Here is a 13,711-nt window from a genome sequence, read left to right as displayed (position 1 = left end):
TCAATACCCTCTGTAAGAGTTGACAATTCATTATTTTAATGTTTTTTTAAAGCTTTAGGGAGCCATTGCAAAAGACCCAAAGAGCCACATGAGGCTCCAGAGCTGCGGGTTGCAGACCCCTGTCCTATCCTAATCATCATAACCACACTAATATAGACAGTATATACTCATTGCAGTGTACAGTACATTACTATGCGATTTCGAACACAGCCATAGATTTTTTTTTTTACCATAACTTTGATGTCTGCGTTGCAAAATTCAAAAGATTTTCTTTTGAAAAAACTAAGTTCATTTCATCGCATCCATGAATTAAAGTTACACATAAACATGCTAGAGAAGGAAGTCAAAGGGTTGAGATTGTATTTATTTACTTGAATGATCACGCAGTCAGACGTCAGTGCATTTTAATTCCAGTTTAACATGACTGTGCAAAGCTCATCCTTGGACTCATCCTGTTTTAGCTCGGCGTGAGACTGCTAAAATAGGAACGTTGCTTCTTTTTTATTGTCTCCCTGCTCCCTTTTGTTCATCTATGTCACCCTTAGGGGTTGTGGCACAATCACCTCTGATAGCAGCGAGCCATTGCTCACTCTGTCCCCATCGGCGACAGCCCACTTACTGCCAGCCAGTGCTCAAATGGAGGACATTTCATCACCCTACCAAGAACACAATAAAAACGTGCACGTGCTGTGGTTGGCCCTGGAGAGGCACCTCCTGCCGTGAGTTTACTTGCTCCGAATCTGCCTCAACCACTCAAATATTTTCTTCCCCCTGTGAGTGAGTGTTTGTAAGTCGCAGTTAGAAGTGCTACGTTGGATTTATTGTGTACAAGACCCAAGAACAATGAGGAAGAACCTGACCAGAGTTCAGTGTTTAATGCTCCTCTCTCTGAAAAAAACATTTGCTGCCTTAGAGCTTCAACAGTTAGCTGATAAGTGACTTGGCTGTGGGCTAGATTGTTTTTTTTTTTTTTTTTTTTTTTGCTTTCATCCCTGGAAGCCAAAATGGAGGACAGAGTGGTGAGGTTTGCATGAACCACCATGCACACACACACACACACTACAGAAACACACAGACAGCAGGAACAGAAGCAGACTGAGGGCTATTAGAGTGCAACGATGCTCTCTCTTATCTCTGCGATGATAGAGATCTACAAAGAGCTTGGGAGAGATTATGAATTCATTACCTTGATACACCAGTGAGCACTGCAACAGACAGGAGTTTGGGATGTGGAGATAGGAGCGCGGTGTGGGTGCACTGGGAGGACAGAATGCATTGAATTACGCGTGTGTTACAGGAATAAATCATTCAGCACACTTTGATATTGTTGTTGTTGTTTTTTTATATTCAATTTTGGTCAAATTCAGGTGCCATCACATAATGCTCCAGCATGTTGTATCAAAGATGTGTTTGTGCATGTGCTGTTTGACCAACCCACACACAAGACGACACAATGATATGAATGTCATTAAATTATATGGTTTAACTCAGTGGTTCCCTAACCTTTTTTGGATCGTGACCCTATTTTGATATCACACATTTCTGGCAACCCCAAATACTTTTTTTTAATTCATTTAGTTTTTGATAATGTTTGTTAACCTGTGCAACAAATACAGAGTAGCCAGGATTTGTGAACAAAGTGACATAATGTGTAGGCACCAGACATTTTTTTGTATTTTATTTATTTATGTTTCTTCCTTTTTCTCTTTCTTTCCTTTAAACTGCATTTTATTTGAACTAGAATCACTTTTGAGAAAGTGAAAGTATAGAATACAGTTGTTTAAGATTGTGTGTTGTGTTTTAAGTTGAAAAAAGAACAATAATTCAATATTTTAAAAATATATATTTGAATCGGTAATTATTTCTCATTAGTTACAAGACATTTCAGGTGACCCCATTTCAATTTCAGGAGACCACACGAGGTCATGAACCCAAGGTTGAAAAACACTGGTTTGACTGGAAAAAGGTCAGTGCTGGTATTTCAAATACTTTTGTTGAGAGTTGTAAATTATTTACTTAAGAATTGAATGGGGGTGAGGAAAAGCATATATTGTTTTTTATTGAATTTTAGGTGACTATATATTTATTGATTTTTTTATTTACTCATTTATTTATTTTCAACTATGTCTGCATTATGTCCTCCTAGGTTAACACCAGTGCTCTTTTCTCTGCAGTTGAAAAAAAATGTCAGACCGACTAACTGACTTGTACTGTATAAACTGTATAATTCCACTTTTGTTTACAATAAGGACATTAAAATTGCGATAATCGCTACTATCAAGTTGCTAAATTCTTAATAGATCAGAATAGATCGGCAAACAAGTATCATGATCAAATCTAATCGCGATCAAAGTCTTACTATCTAACGCTGCGGTATCTTCACTTTCAAGAGATCCACTTTTTTTTTTCTTTACTCTGCACTTTGCAAAGAAACAACGACTCGTTTCCTTATAGAAAATGAACTACAACTGGTGTAACGGCTCCATCCACGTTACACACATCTTAGATTCTGTTCGTGCCTCGCCATTTAATGCGACGGAGCATGAATGGAGTTAAAAGCTTCGGATTAACCTGCCAACCATGGAGATTGGAGGTTGCTTTCGAAATGGAGCCAATTCTTCTTTGCCTGCAAAAAAAAAATATGATGTACTTGAGTAAGTAGAACTATCTAGAAGGGCTTTCATGTTCAGAAACTTACTGCTTACTCACCCACTTACTCCTTTCTCTTGTGCATTTTTTACCAGCTCAACCTCAATGTGGCTTTTTTTTTTTTTCTAAGACTGTTTTCCCTCCAGCTTTGTTGAACTCAGATGACATTTAGAGGCTGGTAAAATAGCACAGCTAAATTAACTGAAGACAGTCATAGAAAAAGAAGAAATGGAGCTGGATTAAAGATAGTGAAAAAGGGAATATGTCTCTATATCATTACATTTTACTGTGTTTTGTGATTCCTTTTAAACTAAATGTTTTGTCGATTATGGGTCCTGTTGTTTCCACTGAAAAGTTCCATGTGTATGCTTTACATTAATAGAGTGCACAGGAAGTTAATCTACTTACAAGGTTCTTTATATCCAACTAGGGGTGTAAGGATACACTCAACCAACGATTCAAATCCCGAATCAAATCCAAGATTAAGGTGTAATGATGCACTTAACTCCTTTCAATTTCAATACATACAGATGATATTTTGGAGGGAAAAATATAAATTCATCAAAATACAAATTCGTATTATAATTTTTTTAAATTGTCCAGAATTGTTCAACTTCTTATAATATTCTTACAAACCGTTTGAACTCATAAACCAAAATAAACTGCACATTTCTTAATTTATCACCATGCAAAGTTAAACAAAAACATATTTTGCTTTAAAACATATGAAACTAAAATATAAGAAAAGTTTTCAAATCATAAATACAGTGGGAAAAATAGAGGTGATGTTCTTTTTTTTTTTTAAAGTGCAGCTTATGTTCCTGATTCAGTCTTTTATTTGCATCAATTTTTACATATTTATATATTTTTACATCTTTATATCCAACACATATGAGCATTAAATGTAGAGTAAGATCAGATAGTAATCTGATTACAATCTGTAATGCCATTACTGTCACAGGGTCATAGGCTTAGTTTACACAAATTAAAATATAAGTAGTTATAATAATAATAATAATAATAATAATAATAATAATAATAATAATAATAATAATAATAATAATAATAATAATAATAATCTTATGTCATGTCAATCAATTTTCCTTCAAAGTTTTAATTTTATACTTTGTGGAAAAGTGTTTTCATGCTGCAATGTAGAGTAGGTTAATGTGTTACATCCGTGTAGCGTCTTTTGTGTGTCTATGCTGTGTGAGTATGTGTGTTCTTCAATATGAGTGTGTATGTGTGTCATTGTGCACCTTGTTTAAGTGCATTAATACAGTCGGTTCAGTTCAGTGTGTCTATAGTGTTGATCCCTTCCAGTGACTTCCTTGTATAGGATGTAAGTGCATGTGCGTTCGTTCCCAGTGGAAATGCGGGTGAAGACTAAGAGACTAAGAACGATGAGTGATGCCAGAGGTGGTTTTTCTACCAACCTCTCTGCTGGGTTTGCTGGCTCACTAATGGCCTCCACAGTGGGCTGGCTGACCGACTTGCTGGCTCTTGGTGGCTGTGTATGACTTATTTTGGCAGTGAAACGGTGGGGGATGGTGAGGGCAGGGGAAATGAAAGCGGGAGAAGCTTCACTCTGTTTACATGTAAGGTTGGGAGGTCACAGTGCCGGAGTGCCATTGAGCAAACACAGATCACTTGAAGTTTGCCAAATAGTGTCACTCATTGCTTCGAGGCTGTTGTTTAGATGGAGAGGAGGTGCTTTGTCTGGACTGTGTGTGTGTTTGAAAAGACAAATGTTAAAAACAAAAGAATTTCTTTTACTACTATGCATGCATTACTCTCTTTCAATCTTTTTCTTTCTCTCTCAATTGCTTCCAAGCCCTGGACAGTTGAGAAGAGTCAGAAAGGAAATTAAAGGCAACCATCCTTATAGTTTTGCTCATGTCCGCTTGATTGCCCGCACGCCTGCCCGCCTGATTGCCTGCCTGCCTGCCTGCCTGCGTTCTCTGGGCAATGTTTATGCTGTGCCCAGCCCAGGACAGAATAGATTCGCCCACACAGCACTGTGCTCTCAACCAGAACCTAAGTAGGTCTGGCAAGCCAGAGCCACAGTCCTATTCACTCGCACTCCTTTGGATTAGACCCTACAGCCCTGGGGCAACACAGCAACAAGAGCATTATTAGGCCCAAGAAAGCATCTAACCACGCCACCCTGAAATATAAGCTTCCAAGTATTTTACATGAACACACGTCAGCAGGTTTTTTTTTTTTTTTTTTTTTTAACTTATTCTAATCAGCTTCTCAAACAGTTGGAAGATTTCACTTTTTTGTCCAAGAAATACTATATTTTCAAGTCAAGTTTAAAGTGACCAATGCATTAGGCCAGTAATTCCCAAACTTTTTTCTGCTGCGCCCCGCTTTTTTTTAAAGAATGAGAAACTTTCGGGGGGGCCCCAATCGCAACATTTTATTTATATATTTTGCTTTAAATGGGTTAAAAAAAAAAAAAACCTTGGACTTATCTTTTTAAAATAAAATAAAATGTAAAATTTGCAATCACATATTGCAAAAAACTGCAAAAAAAAAAAAAAAAAACTGTTCTATTTTCTGCCACGCCCTCATCATGATGTCACCGCCCGCCCAGTTTGGGAACAACTGCATTAGCCTAACTTTGCAAGGGCAGTCCTTTTTATATTTTAGGTGGAACATTTTGAATCAAACAAGTGGATGTAACAAATTAAATGAATTACCAATATTATGAATTTAAAAACTCATAACCTAAGAGGAGTTAAAGCTGCTACGCATAATTCTTTTTTTATTAGATACAATCTTAGTGTGTTTTTGTGCATTGCATTGTGGGATGTGGAGACTCATGCATAAAAGTGTTTTTACTTTTTTCTGATATTCACACTTCTGTGCACCTGTTTACGGGAGTCCACATCCCACAATGCAATGCGTGAAGTGACAATTTGAACTTTTTCTTCCTTTCTTTTTGGAGTGTTTATATAATATTCCATCAATGTTCGATTCATTGATCTATGAGGGATACAATATGATTTCATCTGATTAAAAAATGATCGTAGATAGCAGCTTTAACATTCTTTTACATTTAATTAAACCTATTTAAGTTTGTTGCTGTGTTCTATTGCCTCGTATTGTGTTGTGACTTGCATGCACAGTATGCACCACTGTGATGTGAGTGGAGGCAGCGTGTAGTGCACATTATCAAGACACCATGCTCAGGATAACAGTTGCTCTCAATGCCAGCTGTAAAGATTAGCAGAGCTTGTTTAATTGTGCTCCAAACACACTAAGAGCCACTTAAAAGCTGCTGCAGCTTTTGTTTTTTTGAACAAAAAAAAGGTCTTTAAAGCTCAGCCAACAGTTGCTGCTATTGTTCATCCAGGAGCAAAAGGCCGTGGGGATTTGTCCGGGTCAGAACTTTCCTTAGGTAATTCTTCCTTTAACAACTTAACACACGACTGATGAGTTCCCCTGGTGGCTATGTAGTAGCTAAAATGACCTCAGCAGATTAAACTTATCTCAACTTTTTTTTTTTTAATGCTGCAGGTCCAATTATATATATATATATATATATATATATATAAAAAGTCAAGCTTGAATGGTATGATTTTGGGCCCAAACACAAGCCTCAGGCACCATTAGTGACCCTGATGTCATGTCTTGCCTTAAACCATATCAGACAAGTGAATCTGCAGTAACCTCGGAGTCTGGTTCTAAAGAAGGATTCTGCCAGTTAAAAGGATGTTTTTCCTCTCCATCGTCGCCGATGCTTGTTAATGTGGAAATGTTGGGTTTTTCATTGAAAACATAACTGCATTATTCTAATGATGAGTGCCATTAGACCAGTGGGTCGCAACCTTTTCAGCCCCTGATCCCAAAAATAAAGGTGCCAGAGACCGGGGCCCAACCATAAAGTGGTCCATTGTTCTATAAAGCTGTGATAACCACATTGATTTATTTTTCTAAATAATATCCACTGTTATCCAGGAAGTATATTATTATCTTAATGATGTAAATCCTTGTTTTAAATCAGAAATAAAATGGGTTAAAAATGAAAAAAAATGGTGGAAAAAGTGGTGAAATTACATTTTAAAAACCTCAGAAAATGGTAAACAGTTTCAAATTAAATTAAAGTGGCCAAAAACGGACAGGAAAAAGTGGTAAAAAAAAAAAAAAAGGGTTCAAAGTGTCAGTATTGGAACAATTAGTTTAAACTGGTAAATAATGGGCATGACAAATTGTGAATGTGGTTAAATTAGCAAAAATAAGCATGAAATATGGTGAAAATAGGTTAAAAGTGGCATTATTGGACCAATATATGGAAAGGTGGTGGAAAGGGTTTATAAGTGCTGAAAGTTTCTTGAAAGTGGAAAATATTTGCAAAAAAGGCATTGAAATTTGATGGAAAAGTGACAAAAAATGGGATTGTTGTAGCAAAAAGGCATTAAGAGAAAAATATGGCAAGAAAAAATACATGACAATAGGTTTAAATATGGCACGTTTGGTGTAGAAGATGAATAAAATGGGTACAAATAAGCAAACACTGGCTCAAATTGTTCAAAAGATATTCTTAGTATCTTGAAGGCATCTGGCAACCCCCCCTCTCAAGTGTCTCGCAACCGCAAATGATGTCCTGACCCCAAGGTTGACAATCACTGCAATAGATGACTTTGTTGTCGCTATATAAGTAAAGTTCATTTAAATTAGGTCGATCTTTTTATTTCTTGGTTTGTTTCCAAACAGCACCTGCATGTAATCCAGTAGATCGTTCTAGAGCCATACTTTTAAGTTCCTTCTGCAGCCACGAACCCATAACCTTTGCATAGAGACTGGTATTATTGTTCGCTTTAAAAAGCCTCCAGGCAGGTATCTTTAGATCAAGACTTCAGATTATTGGAAGCACACAAGTCAAATCTTCTAGGTGTTACTTAACTCGCTTCTTCTTTTTATAATCTCAGGTTCAGTGTATTAGCGTCTCTTTACCGGCTTCTTGGAAACTGAAGAGTAGAATTTTAAATTCTTATGTAAATGTGCAAAGCCCTCAATGATCTAGCTCCATTATTTCCTAAAGTGACCTGTCAGTTCTATATTTACTGAGAATTTCTGATGTCTTAAGCATGTCCCTCTTCTCTTTAGTTCCTCTACTCTGCCTTTACTTGCAGGTATGGTGTCTTTAAAGCTAAAGGCTGCTGTCATTCCTTCTTCTTCTACAAACCTCATCTTCTCAAGGCAGATGTTGTCCACATCTGTGCCTGGATCTTGTTGAGATCTCTTCCTGTTTAAGGCGAGTATTTCCTCTGCATAATTACCCCAGCTTGCTTACAAGCAAATGGTTTTCCGAATACAAGACGTAGATAGAACTCACAGAGAACTCATGTTACTGTAATTGAGTAGCTTTTATGGGTACTTGTACTTTTTTGAGTATATTTCTGAATCAGTAATCTTACTTGTGCTTAAGTACGTTTTAAAAGAAGTAAAGTAATTAATTAAAAGTCGGTACCTTAAACCACAGCAGTGTACTGATTTCAGATCAGCAGTTTATGGCCATATTGAACATAATCCAGATGTTCTTGGTCATGCCATTTCTGATCAATGGTCAGCAGCTCTCTTGAGTTCATGTTGGGGTTTCTACGTATTATGACGTTACCCATATGGCACATTTGGCATGGCATTGTTTTACAGTTCATAAATGCAGCTATACTTAGTCTGAATATTTTTTTTTTAATTTTAAATTGAATTCATTGGTGTTATTTTATTTCAAAATGAATTGTGAATTGGAAAATAAATAAAGTTCCAATTGTGCAAGATTTGGTCTCTTCCTTTTTCAGTTTATACATGAGATGTTTACTGTGTGCAAGGGAGCCGTTTATTACCAAACTGATTTATTACCAAAAATAAACATGGGGGTGGGGGGGGAACTAGTAACTTTTACTTTAAGTACTATTTAATTGAGCTACTTTTTTTTGTACTTCAGTATTTTATGTATGACTTACTTGTACTTGTACTTGAGTACAATTTAAATCAAGTACCGGGTACTTCTACTTGAGTAGGATATATCAGTACTCTTTACACCTTTGGTGAACGTCCGTTCATCCACATTACTTCACTGGTTCTGAATCATTAATAGTAAAAAAACACCTTGCGTATGAGGATTGCGACCTTGTGTGCGGACGGGTGTCTAAATGTTACGCCATCAGGCAGTGAACTCATCTTTAGATACCTCACACACACTCTAGTCCTTCTTATGCCATATTTGATTCTAACCTTGTCTAGGGAGTTCCAGGGTCTTCTACTCCCACGGCCAAACAAAGCAGGTCACAGAGGACTAATTGCTATCTTGGCTCAATATACTAGACTGGTGGTCTCCATCGGCAAGGTGACGAGAGGCAGGGGGCCTTGTGTGCATTAATAGAAGGTTTCTTTGTTAGCATCTGCTGTGATATCCAGTGGTTCACATTCATTCACAGGTTTTTGATGTTTGCAGCTTTGCCAGCAGGACTAATAAGTGAGGATATGGTAATGAGGCAGTGTGTCGTGTGTGTGTGTATAGTGGCAGTGGCATAATAATCAATTCATCCATCCATCCAATAACATTTTGTGCTCAATTTTAATGATTTTGAGGCAGGAAAATGATCAAGCAAATGGATTAAAACAGGGGTCCCCAACCTTTTTTGGGTCGTGACCCCATTTTGATATCGCAAATTACTGTTTGATCATGCACTACAGCAGTGTTTCTCAAATGGGGTATGTGTACCCCTAGGGGTACGCAATGGCACTACAGGGGGTACGAGAGAGAGAGAGAGAGAGAGAGAGAGAGAGAGAGAGAGAGAGAGAGAGAGAGAGAGAGATTAACAAATAAAGTGTCAGTCTTGGTCCTACCCCAGGTGTGATATGACCGGAAAAGACTATAGAAATGTATCTATTCAGGAGCCACTAAATCAGTGTTTTTCAACCATGGTCACCTGAATTTTTTTTTCTTTTAATTATTATTCTTTAAAAAAAATAAAAGATAAAACAACACACAATCTTAAACAACTGTATTTCTATACTTTCACTTTATGAATCTAGTTCAACTAAAGTGCATATACTGTATATATATATATATATATATATATATATATATATATATATATATATATATATATATATATATATATATATATCTGAGCTCAAAACTCTAAAATTCTAGACAAAAAAAAATGTCTTTGGGGTCGCCAGAAATTCTTGATATCAAAATGGGGTCACGATCCAAAAAAGGTTGGGAACCACTGCACTAAATACCGTTTCTTTCCACTTATTTACAAAATGAGAATCTTTAAAGTGTGTGTTATCACTCGTTCATTCCATCATTATGCTCTATAGTTATTTTTTTAAATAGTTTTCTAAGTAAAATGTTGCAGTCGTACAAGTACTTGGATTCAGAAATAAGAGAAAGGGGGTACTTGAACCAAAAAAGTCTGAGAACCACTGTACTATAGTGACGAGAAGAGATTTGAGGAAGTGAAAGCATAGAATACAGTTTGAGATTGTGTGACGGTGTTTTAATTTGGAAAATGAATAATATTCTAAAAAATTACAAAAAAGTAATTTCAACCAGTAATTGAATGCAGGCAACCCCACATGGGGTCACGACCCCAAGGTTGAAAAACACAGGATTTCAAGGTCTGACAAGCATCAAATTGTAATACTTGGCCACATCTATCTTCTATATACTTATAGATTCTTGCCTCAGGTTTAAAAACTTGGACTGAGTGCAGGAAACAGGAAGAGAGAACATGCAAACTCTACACAGAACGAACCAAGCACAGAACCATGACTGTAGCATCAGAGCAGCGTTTCTAATAATATTTGCTAATTATTGCAATACTAAGCATCACTAGAAATGAACACAAATGGTATAAATTTAAGACTGACCTTTTAATGGGCTGCACATCCTTTTTTTCTTCTCTCTGGCACATTTTATCATTTGCTAATTGTACAATCTAACAAGTCTCTGATAGAGATTTAAATCTCAAGAGAGCATTGTGGGAAAAATTATGTCTAATAAATAAATCATAGAGTTACAAGCAAAAGAAAGAGCTCGTTTCAATTTAGGAAGATCTGGGATGCAAAAAGTTTATCACCACGACACAAAAGGGATTTGACTTGATTTCTGTGTATGGTGCAATGATTAACTGACATATGACGGCTTTCATATCTAAATATCATCAATTTCTGCTGAATGAGCGCAGTGAAGGAGCCAGTAAGGAGTTTGTTAATGCCGTCTGCTGCGACAGGTAAATGATGGCTCTCTCTGCGCTCAGCTGTCAAAGTGAAGAGATTCAGTCTACGCAGGGAGTATGATAATAGATGAAGAAAAATGACAGATTACAATTGGCAAGCTGTAGGCTGTAATTATGAAGACAAAACATTTAGGATCATTTTTTGGCTCAAAGTGTTCCCAGTTAGACGCTTTCACACAATTTTCAGTCACTGGGTAAATATGTATGGTATCCATCTAAGATTTCATTTCATCTAAGGTATGTACTTTTCACCCATGGGTGAACAACATTTGATATATTGATAACGGGTCAAGTCTTAAATCAGCTGTAAAATACACAAAAAAATATTAGCAATCGTCTAATTCATTTATCCATAAAAATATTAGTATTAATATTTTTGTTGTGGGCGTCTGAGCCTTATGTCTGTCAGTAAACCACTAGTTTCAAAAATATGATAAAATGGTGGGAAAAGCTAATATGACACATATTATAATAATTATTAACTACGTATGTGTAAGCCATAGAACTGTGATAAGGTTACACAGCTTTGCACTTAATGAAATTGTGATTGACAATTTTTTATGTAATTTCCATGGCAATAACAATTACCAAGTCAATTATCTGGACTCAATTACAATTCAATTATGATTACAACAGCAGCAAAAAAAAAATAAAAAATGATAATAATAACATTAATATTAACATTATTATTATTATTATTATTATTATTATTATTATTATTATAATAATAATAATAATAATAATAATAATAATAATAATAATAATTAATTGATTACAATTATAATTTACGTAGACCTGATAAGGACATTGAGTATAACACATATACCTTTATATATTCTTACTTGCATGTGAATATCACAGATTTATCTGTCAACTATTTGTGGTAATTATTTCTTGAGAGTAAAACGACTCTTAAAAAGATTAACGGTGCACTGTGTGGAATTTTCGGGGCTCACTCACCACTGGGTTGTTTTCAAATCCTCTTTAACCTCATATCTTTGGTTTCTCCAGTGGCTGCTTCTTCTTCTTGTTCTGCTTCTTACTCACACTCTAGTACCTTTAAAGCAGAAAAGAAGAGGGGAGTGGGAGAAACAGAGGGAGAATGAAAGAGAAACATTAATGAAAGGGACTTCTAAATGAACTGCCTCCTCAAGTGGTAGGTGGGGGAATTGGACAAGCACTGAGATGAGCTTCTCTCCCTCTCCTCCTCGCCCTTTGTGACCAAAGGACGACAGTTCTCGGGTGAGGAGGAGGCTCGCTGCTGATTGCCTGAGAGCTGTGGAGTGTGAAAATCTGCATGAAATCCCTCTGGCCTTTTTTTTTTTTTTTTAAAGAAATCATTTTCTACTTCAACACACTAATGAGCCTGGTCCAAATCTGTGGATGCAAGTACAGTGTTTGTGTGGGTGTGTGTGAGGATGTGTGAACAAGTGTGGGATGTGCATGTTTTGATATTCACTTATTTGCAATATTCATGGATGAATATATTTCTGGTCTTTGTGAATAAACAGGAATATATACACACATGCAGGGTTGGGGTCAATCACATTTTTCAATTACAATTACGTCTTCAATTATCCATGTTTGATTACAACTCTTTTTCCGATTACAAATAAAATTACAGTATTATTTTTCCTCTGAAAGTCAAATACAAATACATTATCAATTACAATAAATTACAATTTTTGATCCTGAAAGAAATAACCACATAAAACCTTTTTTTTTTCCTCAGAAAAATAAAGTATTACCTCCAAAATGTGGGTGTTTTTTTTTTTATTTATTTATTTTTTTTTAATTTTTGTTATTTTTCATGCCTTACTGCATTTTAACCCCAGTTTAAATAGTTTTTTTTAGGTTTTACGATAGCCTTATCTCAGTAAAAAAAAAAAAAAAAAAAAAAAAAAAAAAAAAATCAAAATGTTTTATTTTACATTTTTATGCCTTGGCACTGACAGTTTTTATAAAATCTCCATTACAATTACAAAGTCAATTATCTGAAGTCAATTACAACTAAATTATTATTACAACAGCAACCAATTTTCTCAGTTACAATTGCAATCATAATTACATAATACTTGTAATTAATAATCAATTATGCGATTACAATTATAATTCACCCCAACCCTGCACACAGGTGTAATGTGTGCATGTCTTAATTGCATCTGCATCTTTATTTAGTGGCTAAAATGACTGTGAATGCTACATATTGATATATGTATGTGCATGCATGTATGTATGACTTTTACACAAGCCTGAATGAGTTGCAGTACACGTGGGGGCACCACAGCTTCTCTCTATACTCAATCGATACTGTTAGTCAGCGTCTGCAACTGGCACGAGCAGTGAGTCCACCCTAAGGAGCTTCTACTGAGCAGTAAAGCAGAGTCATCTCCAGTGAAAAGTCACAGGAGGTCATCGTCACTCCAGGCCCAGATAGCGAAACAAATCGGAATGCATCTCAACGGCATGGTCAATATAATATACAGTGGTGCAGTCCACAATGTTGGAAAGCTAGCATGATATTAGCTAACAAAACCTCCTCAAAGCTCCACCCCCTCCCGTTTGGGACTCTGTTGAAAGCCACGCCCCACAAGCTTGAACAAGCATCTGATATATAATAATAACCCCCCACCCCCAGAACAAATACTGAGCCGTCCAACAGAAAGACAGCAACCTGTGCATCACTATTGAGACCCGCTAAATCCTCATTTGTGCTCGGCATTTCCAATAGGCGTGGTCAAGACGAGACATGATGGCATCTGATTGGTTCTTTCCATTCTGACCTAATAGGAGGGATTGGT

General features: G+C 36.2%; 1 protein-coding gene across 15 annotated transcripts in view; it reads right to left on the bottom strand.

Annotated features, from left to right (window-relative positions):
• The window catches only part of ptprsa (protein tyrosine phosphatase receptor type Sa), a 283,168-nt gene that overhangs the window by 213,526 nt on the left and 55,931 nt on the right, over positions 1–13,711 (bottom strand). For 14 of the 15 annotated variants that reach the window (XM_028444078.1, XM_028444082.1, XM_028444084.1 and 11 more), the window contains exon 2: positions 11,871–11,967. The gene's annotated coding sequence lies outside the window, so the exon portion shown is untranslated. Of the gene's footprint in view, positions 1–1,186; positions 1,258–11,870; positions 11,968–13,711 lie in introns of all 15 variants that reach the window. The other variant, XM_028444079.1, reaches the window with a different exon arrangement.

The sequence above is a fragment of the Gouania willdenowi genome, chromosome 4, assembly GCF_900634775.1.
Source record: "Gouania willdenowi chromosome 4, fGouWil2.1, whole genome shotgun sequence".
Classification (NCBI taxonomy): Eukaryota; Metazoa; Chordata; class Actinopteri; order Blenniiformes; family Gobiesocidae; genus Gouania; species Gouania willdenowi.
The sequence above is the reverse complement of the archived record's forward strand: the minus strand, read 5'-3'. Positions and strand labels throughout refer to the sequence as shown.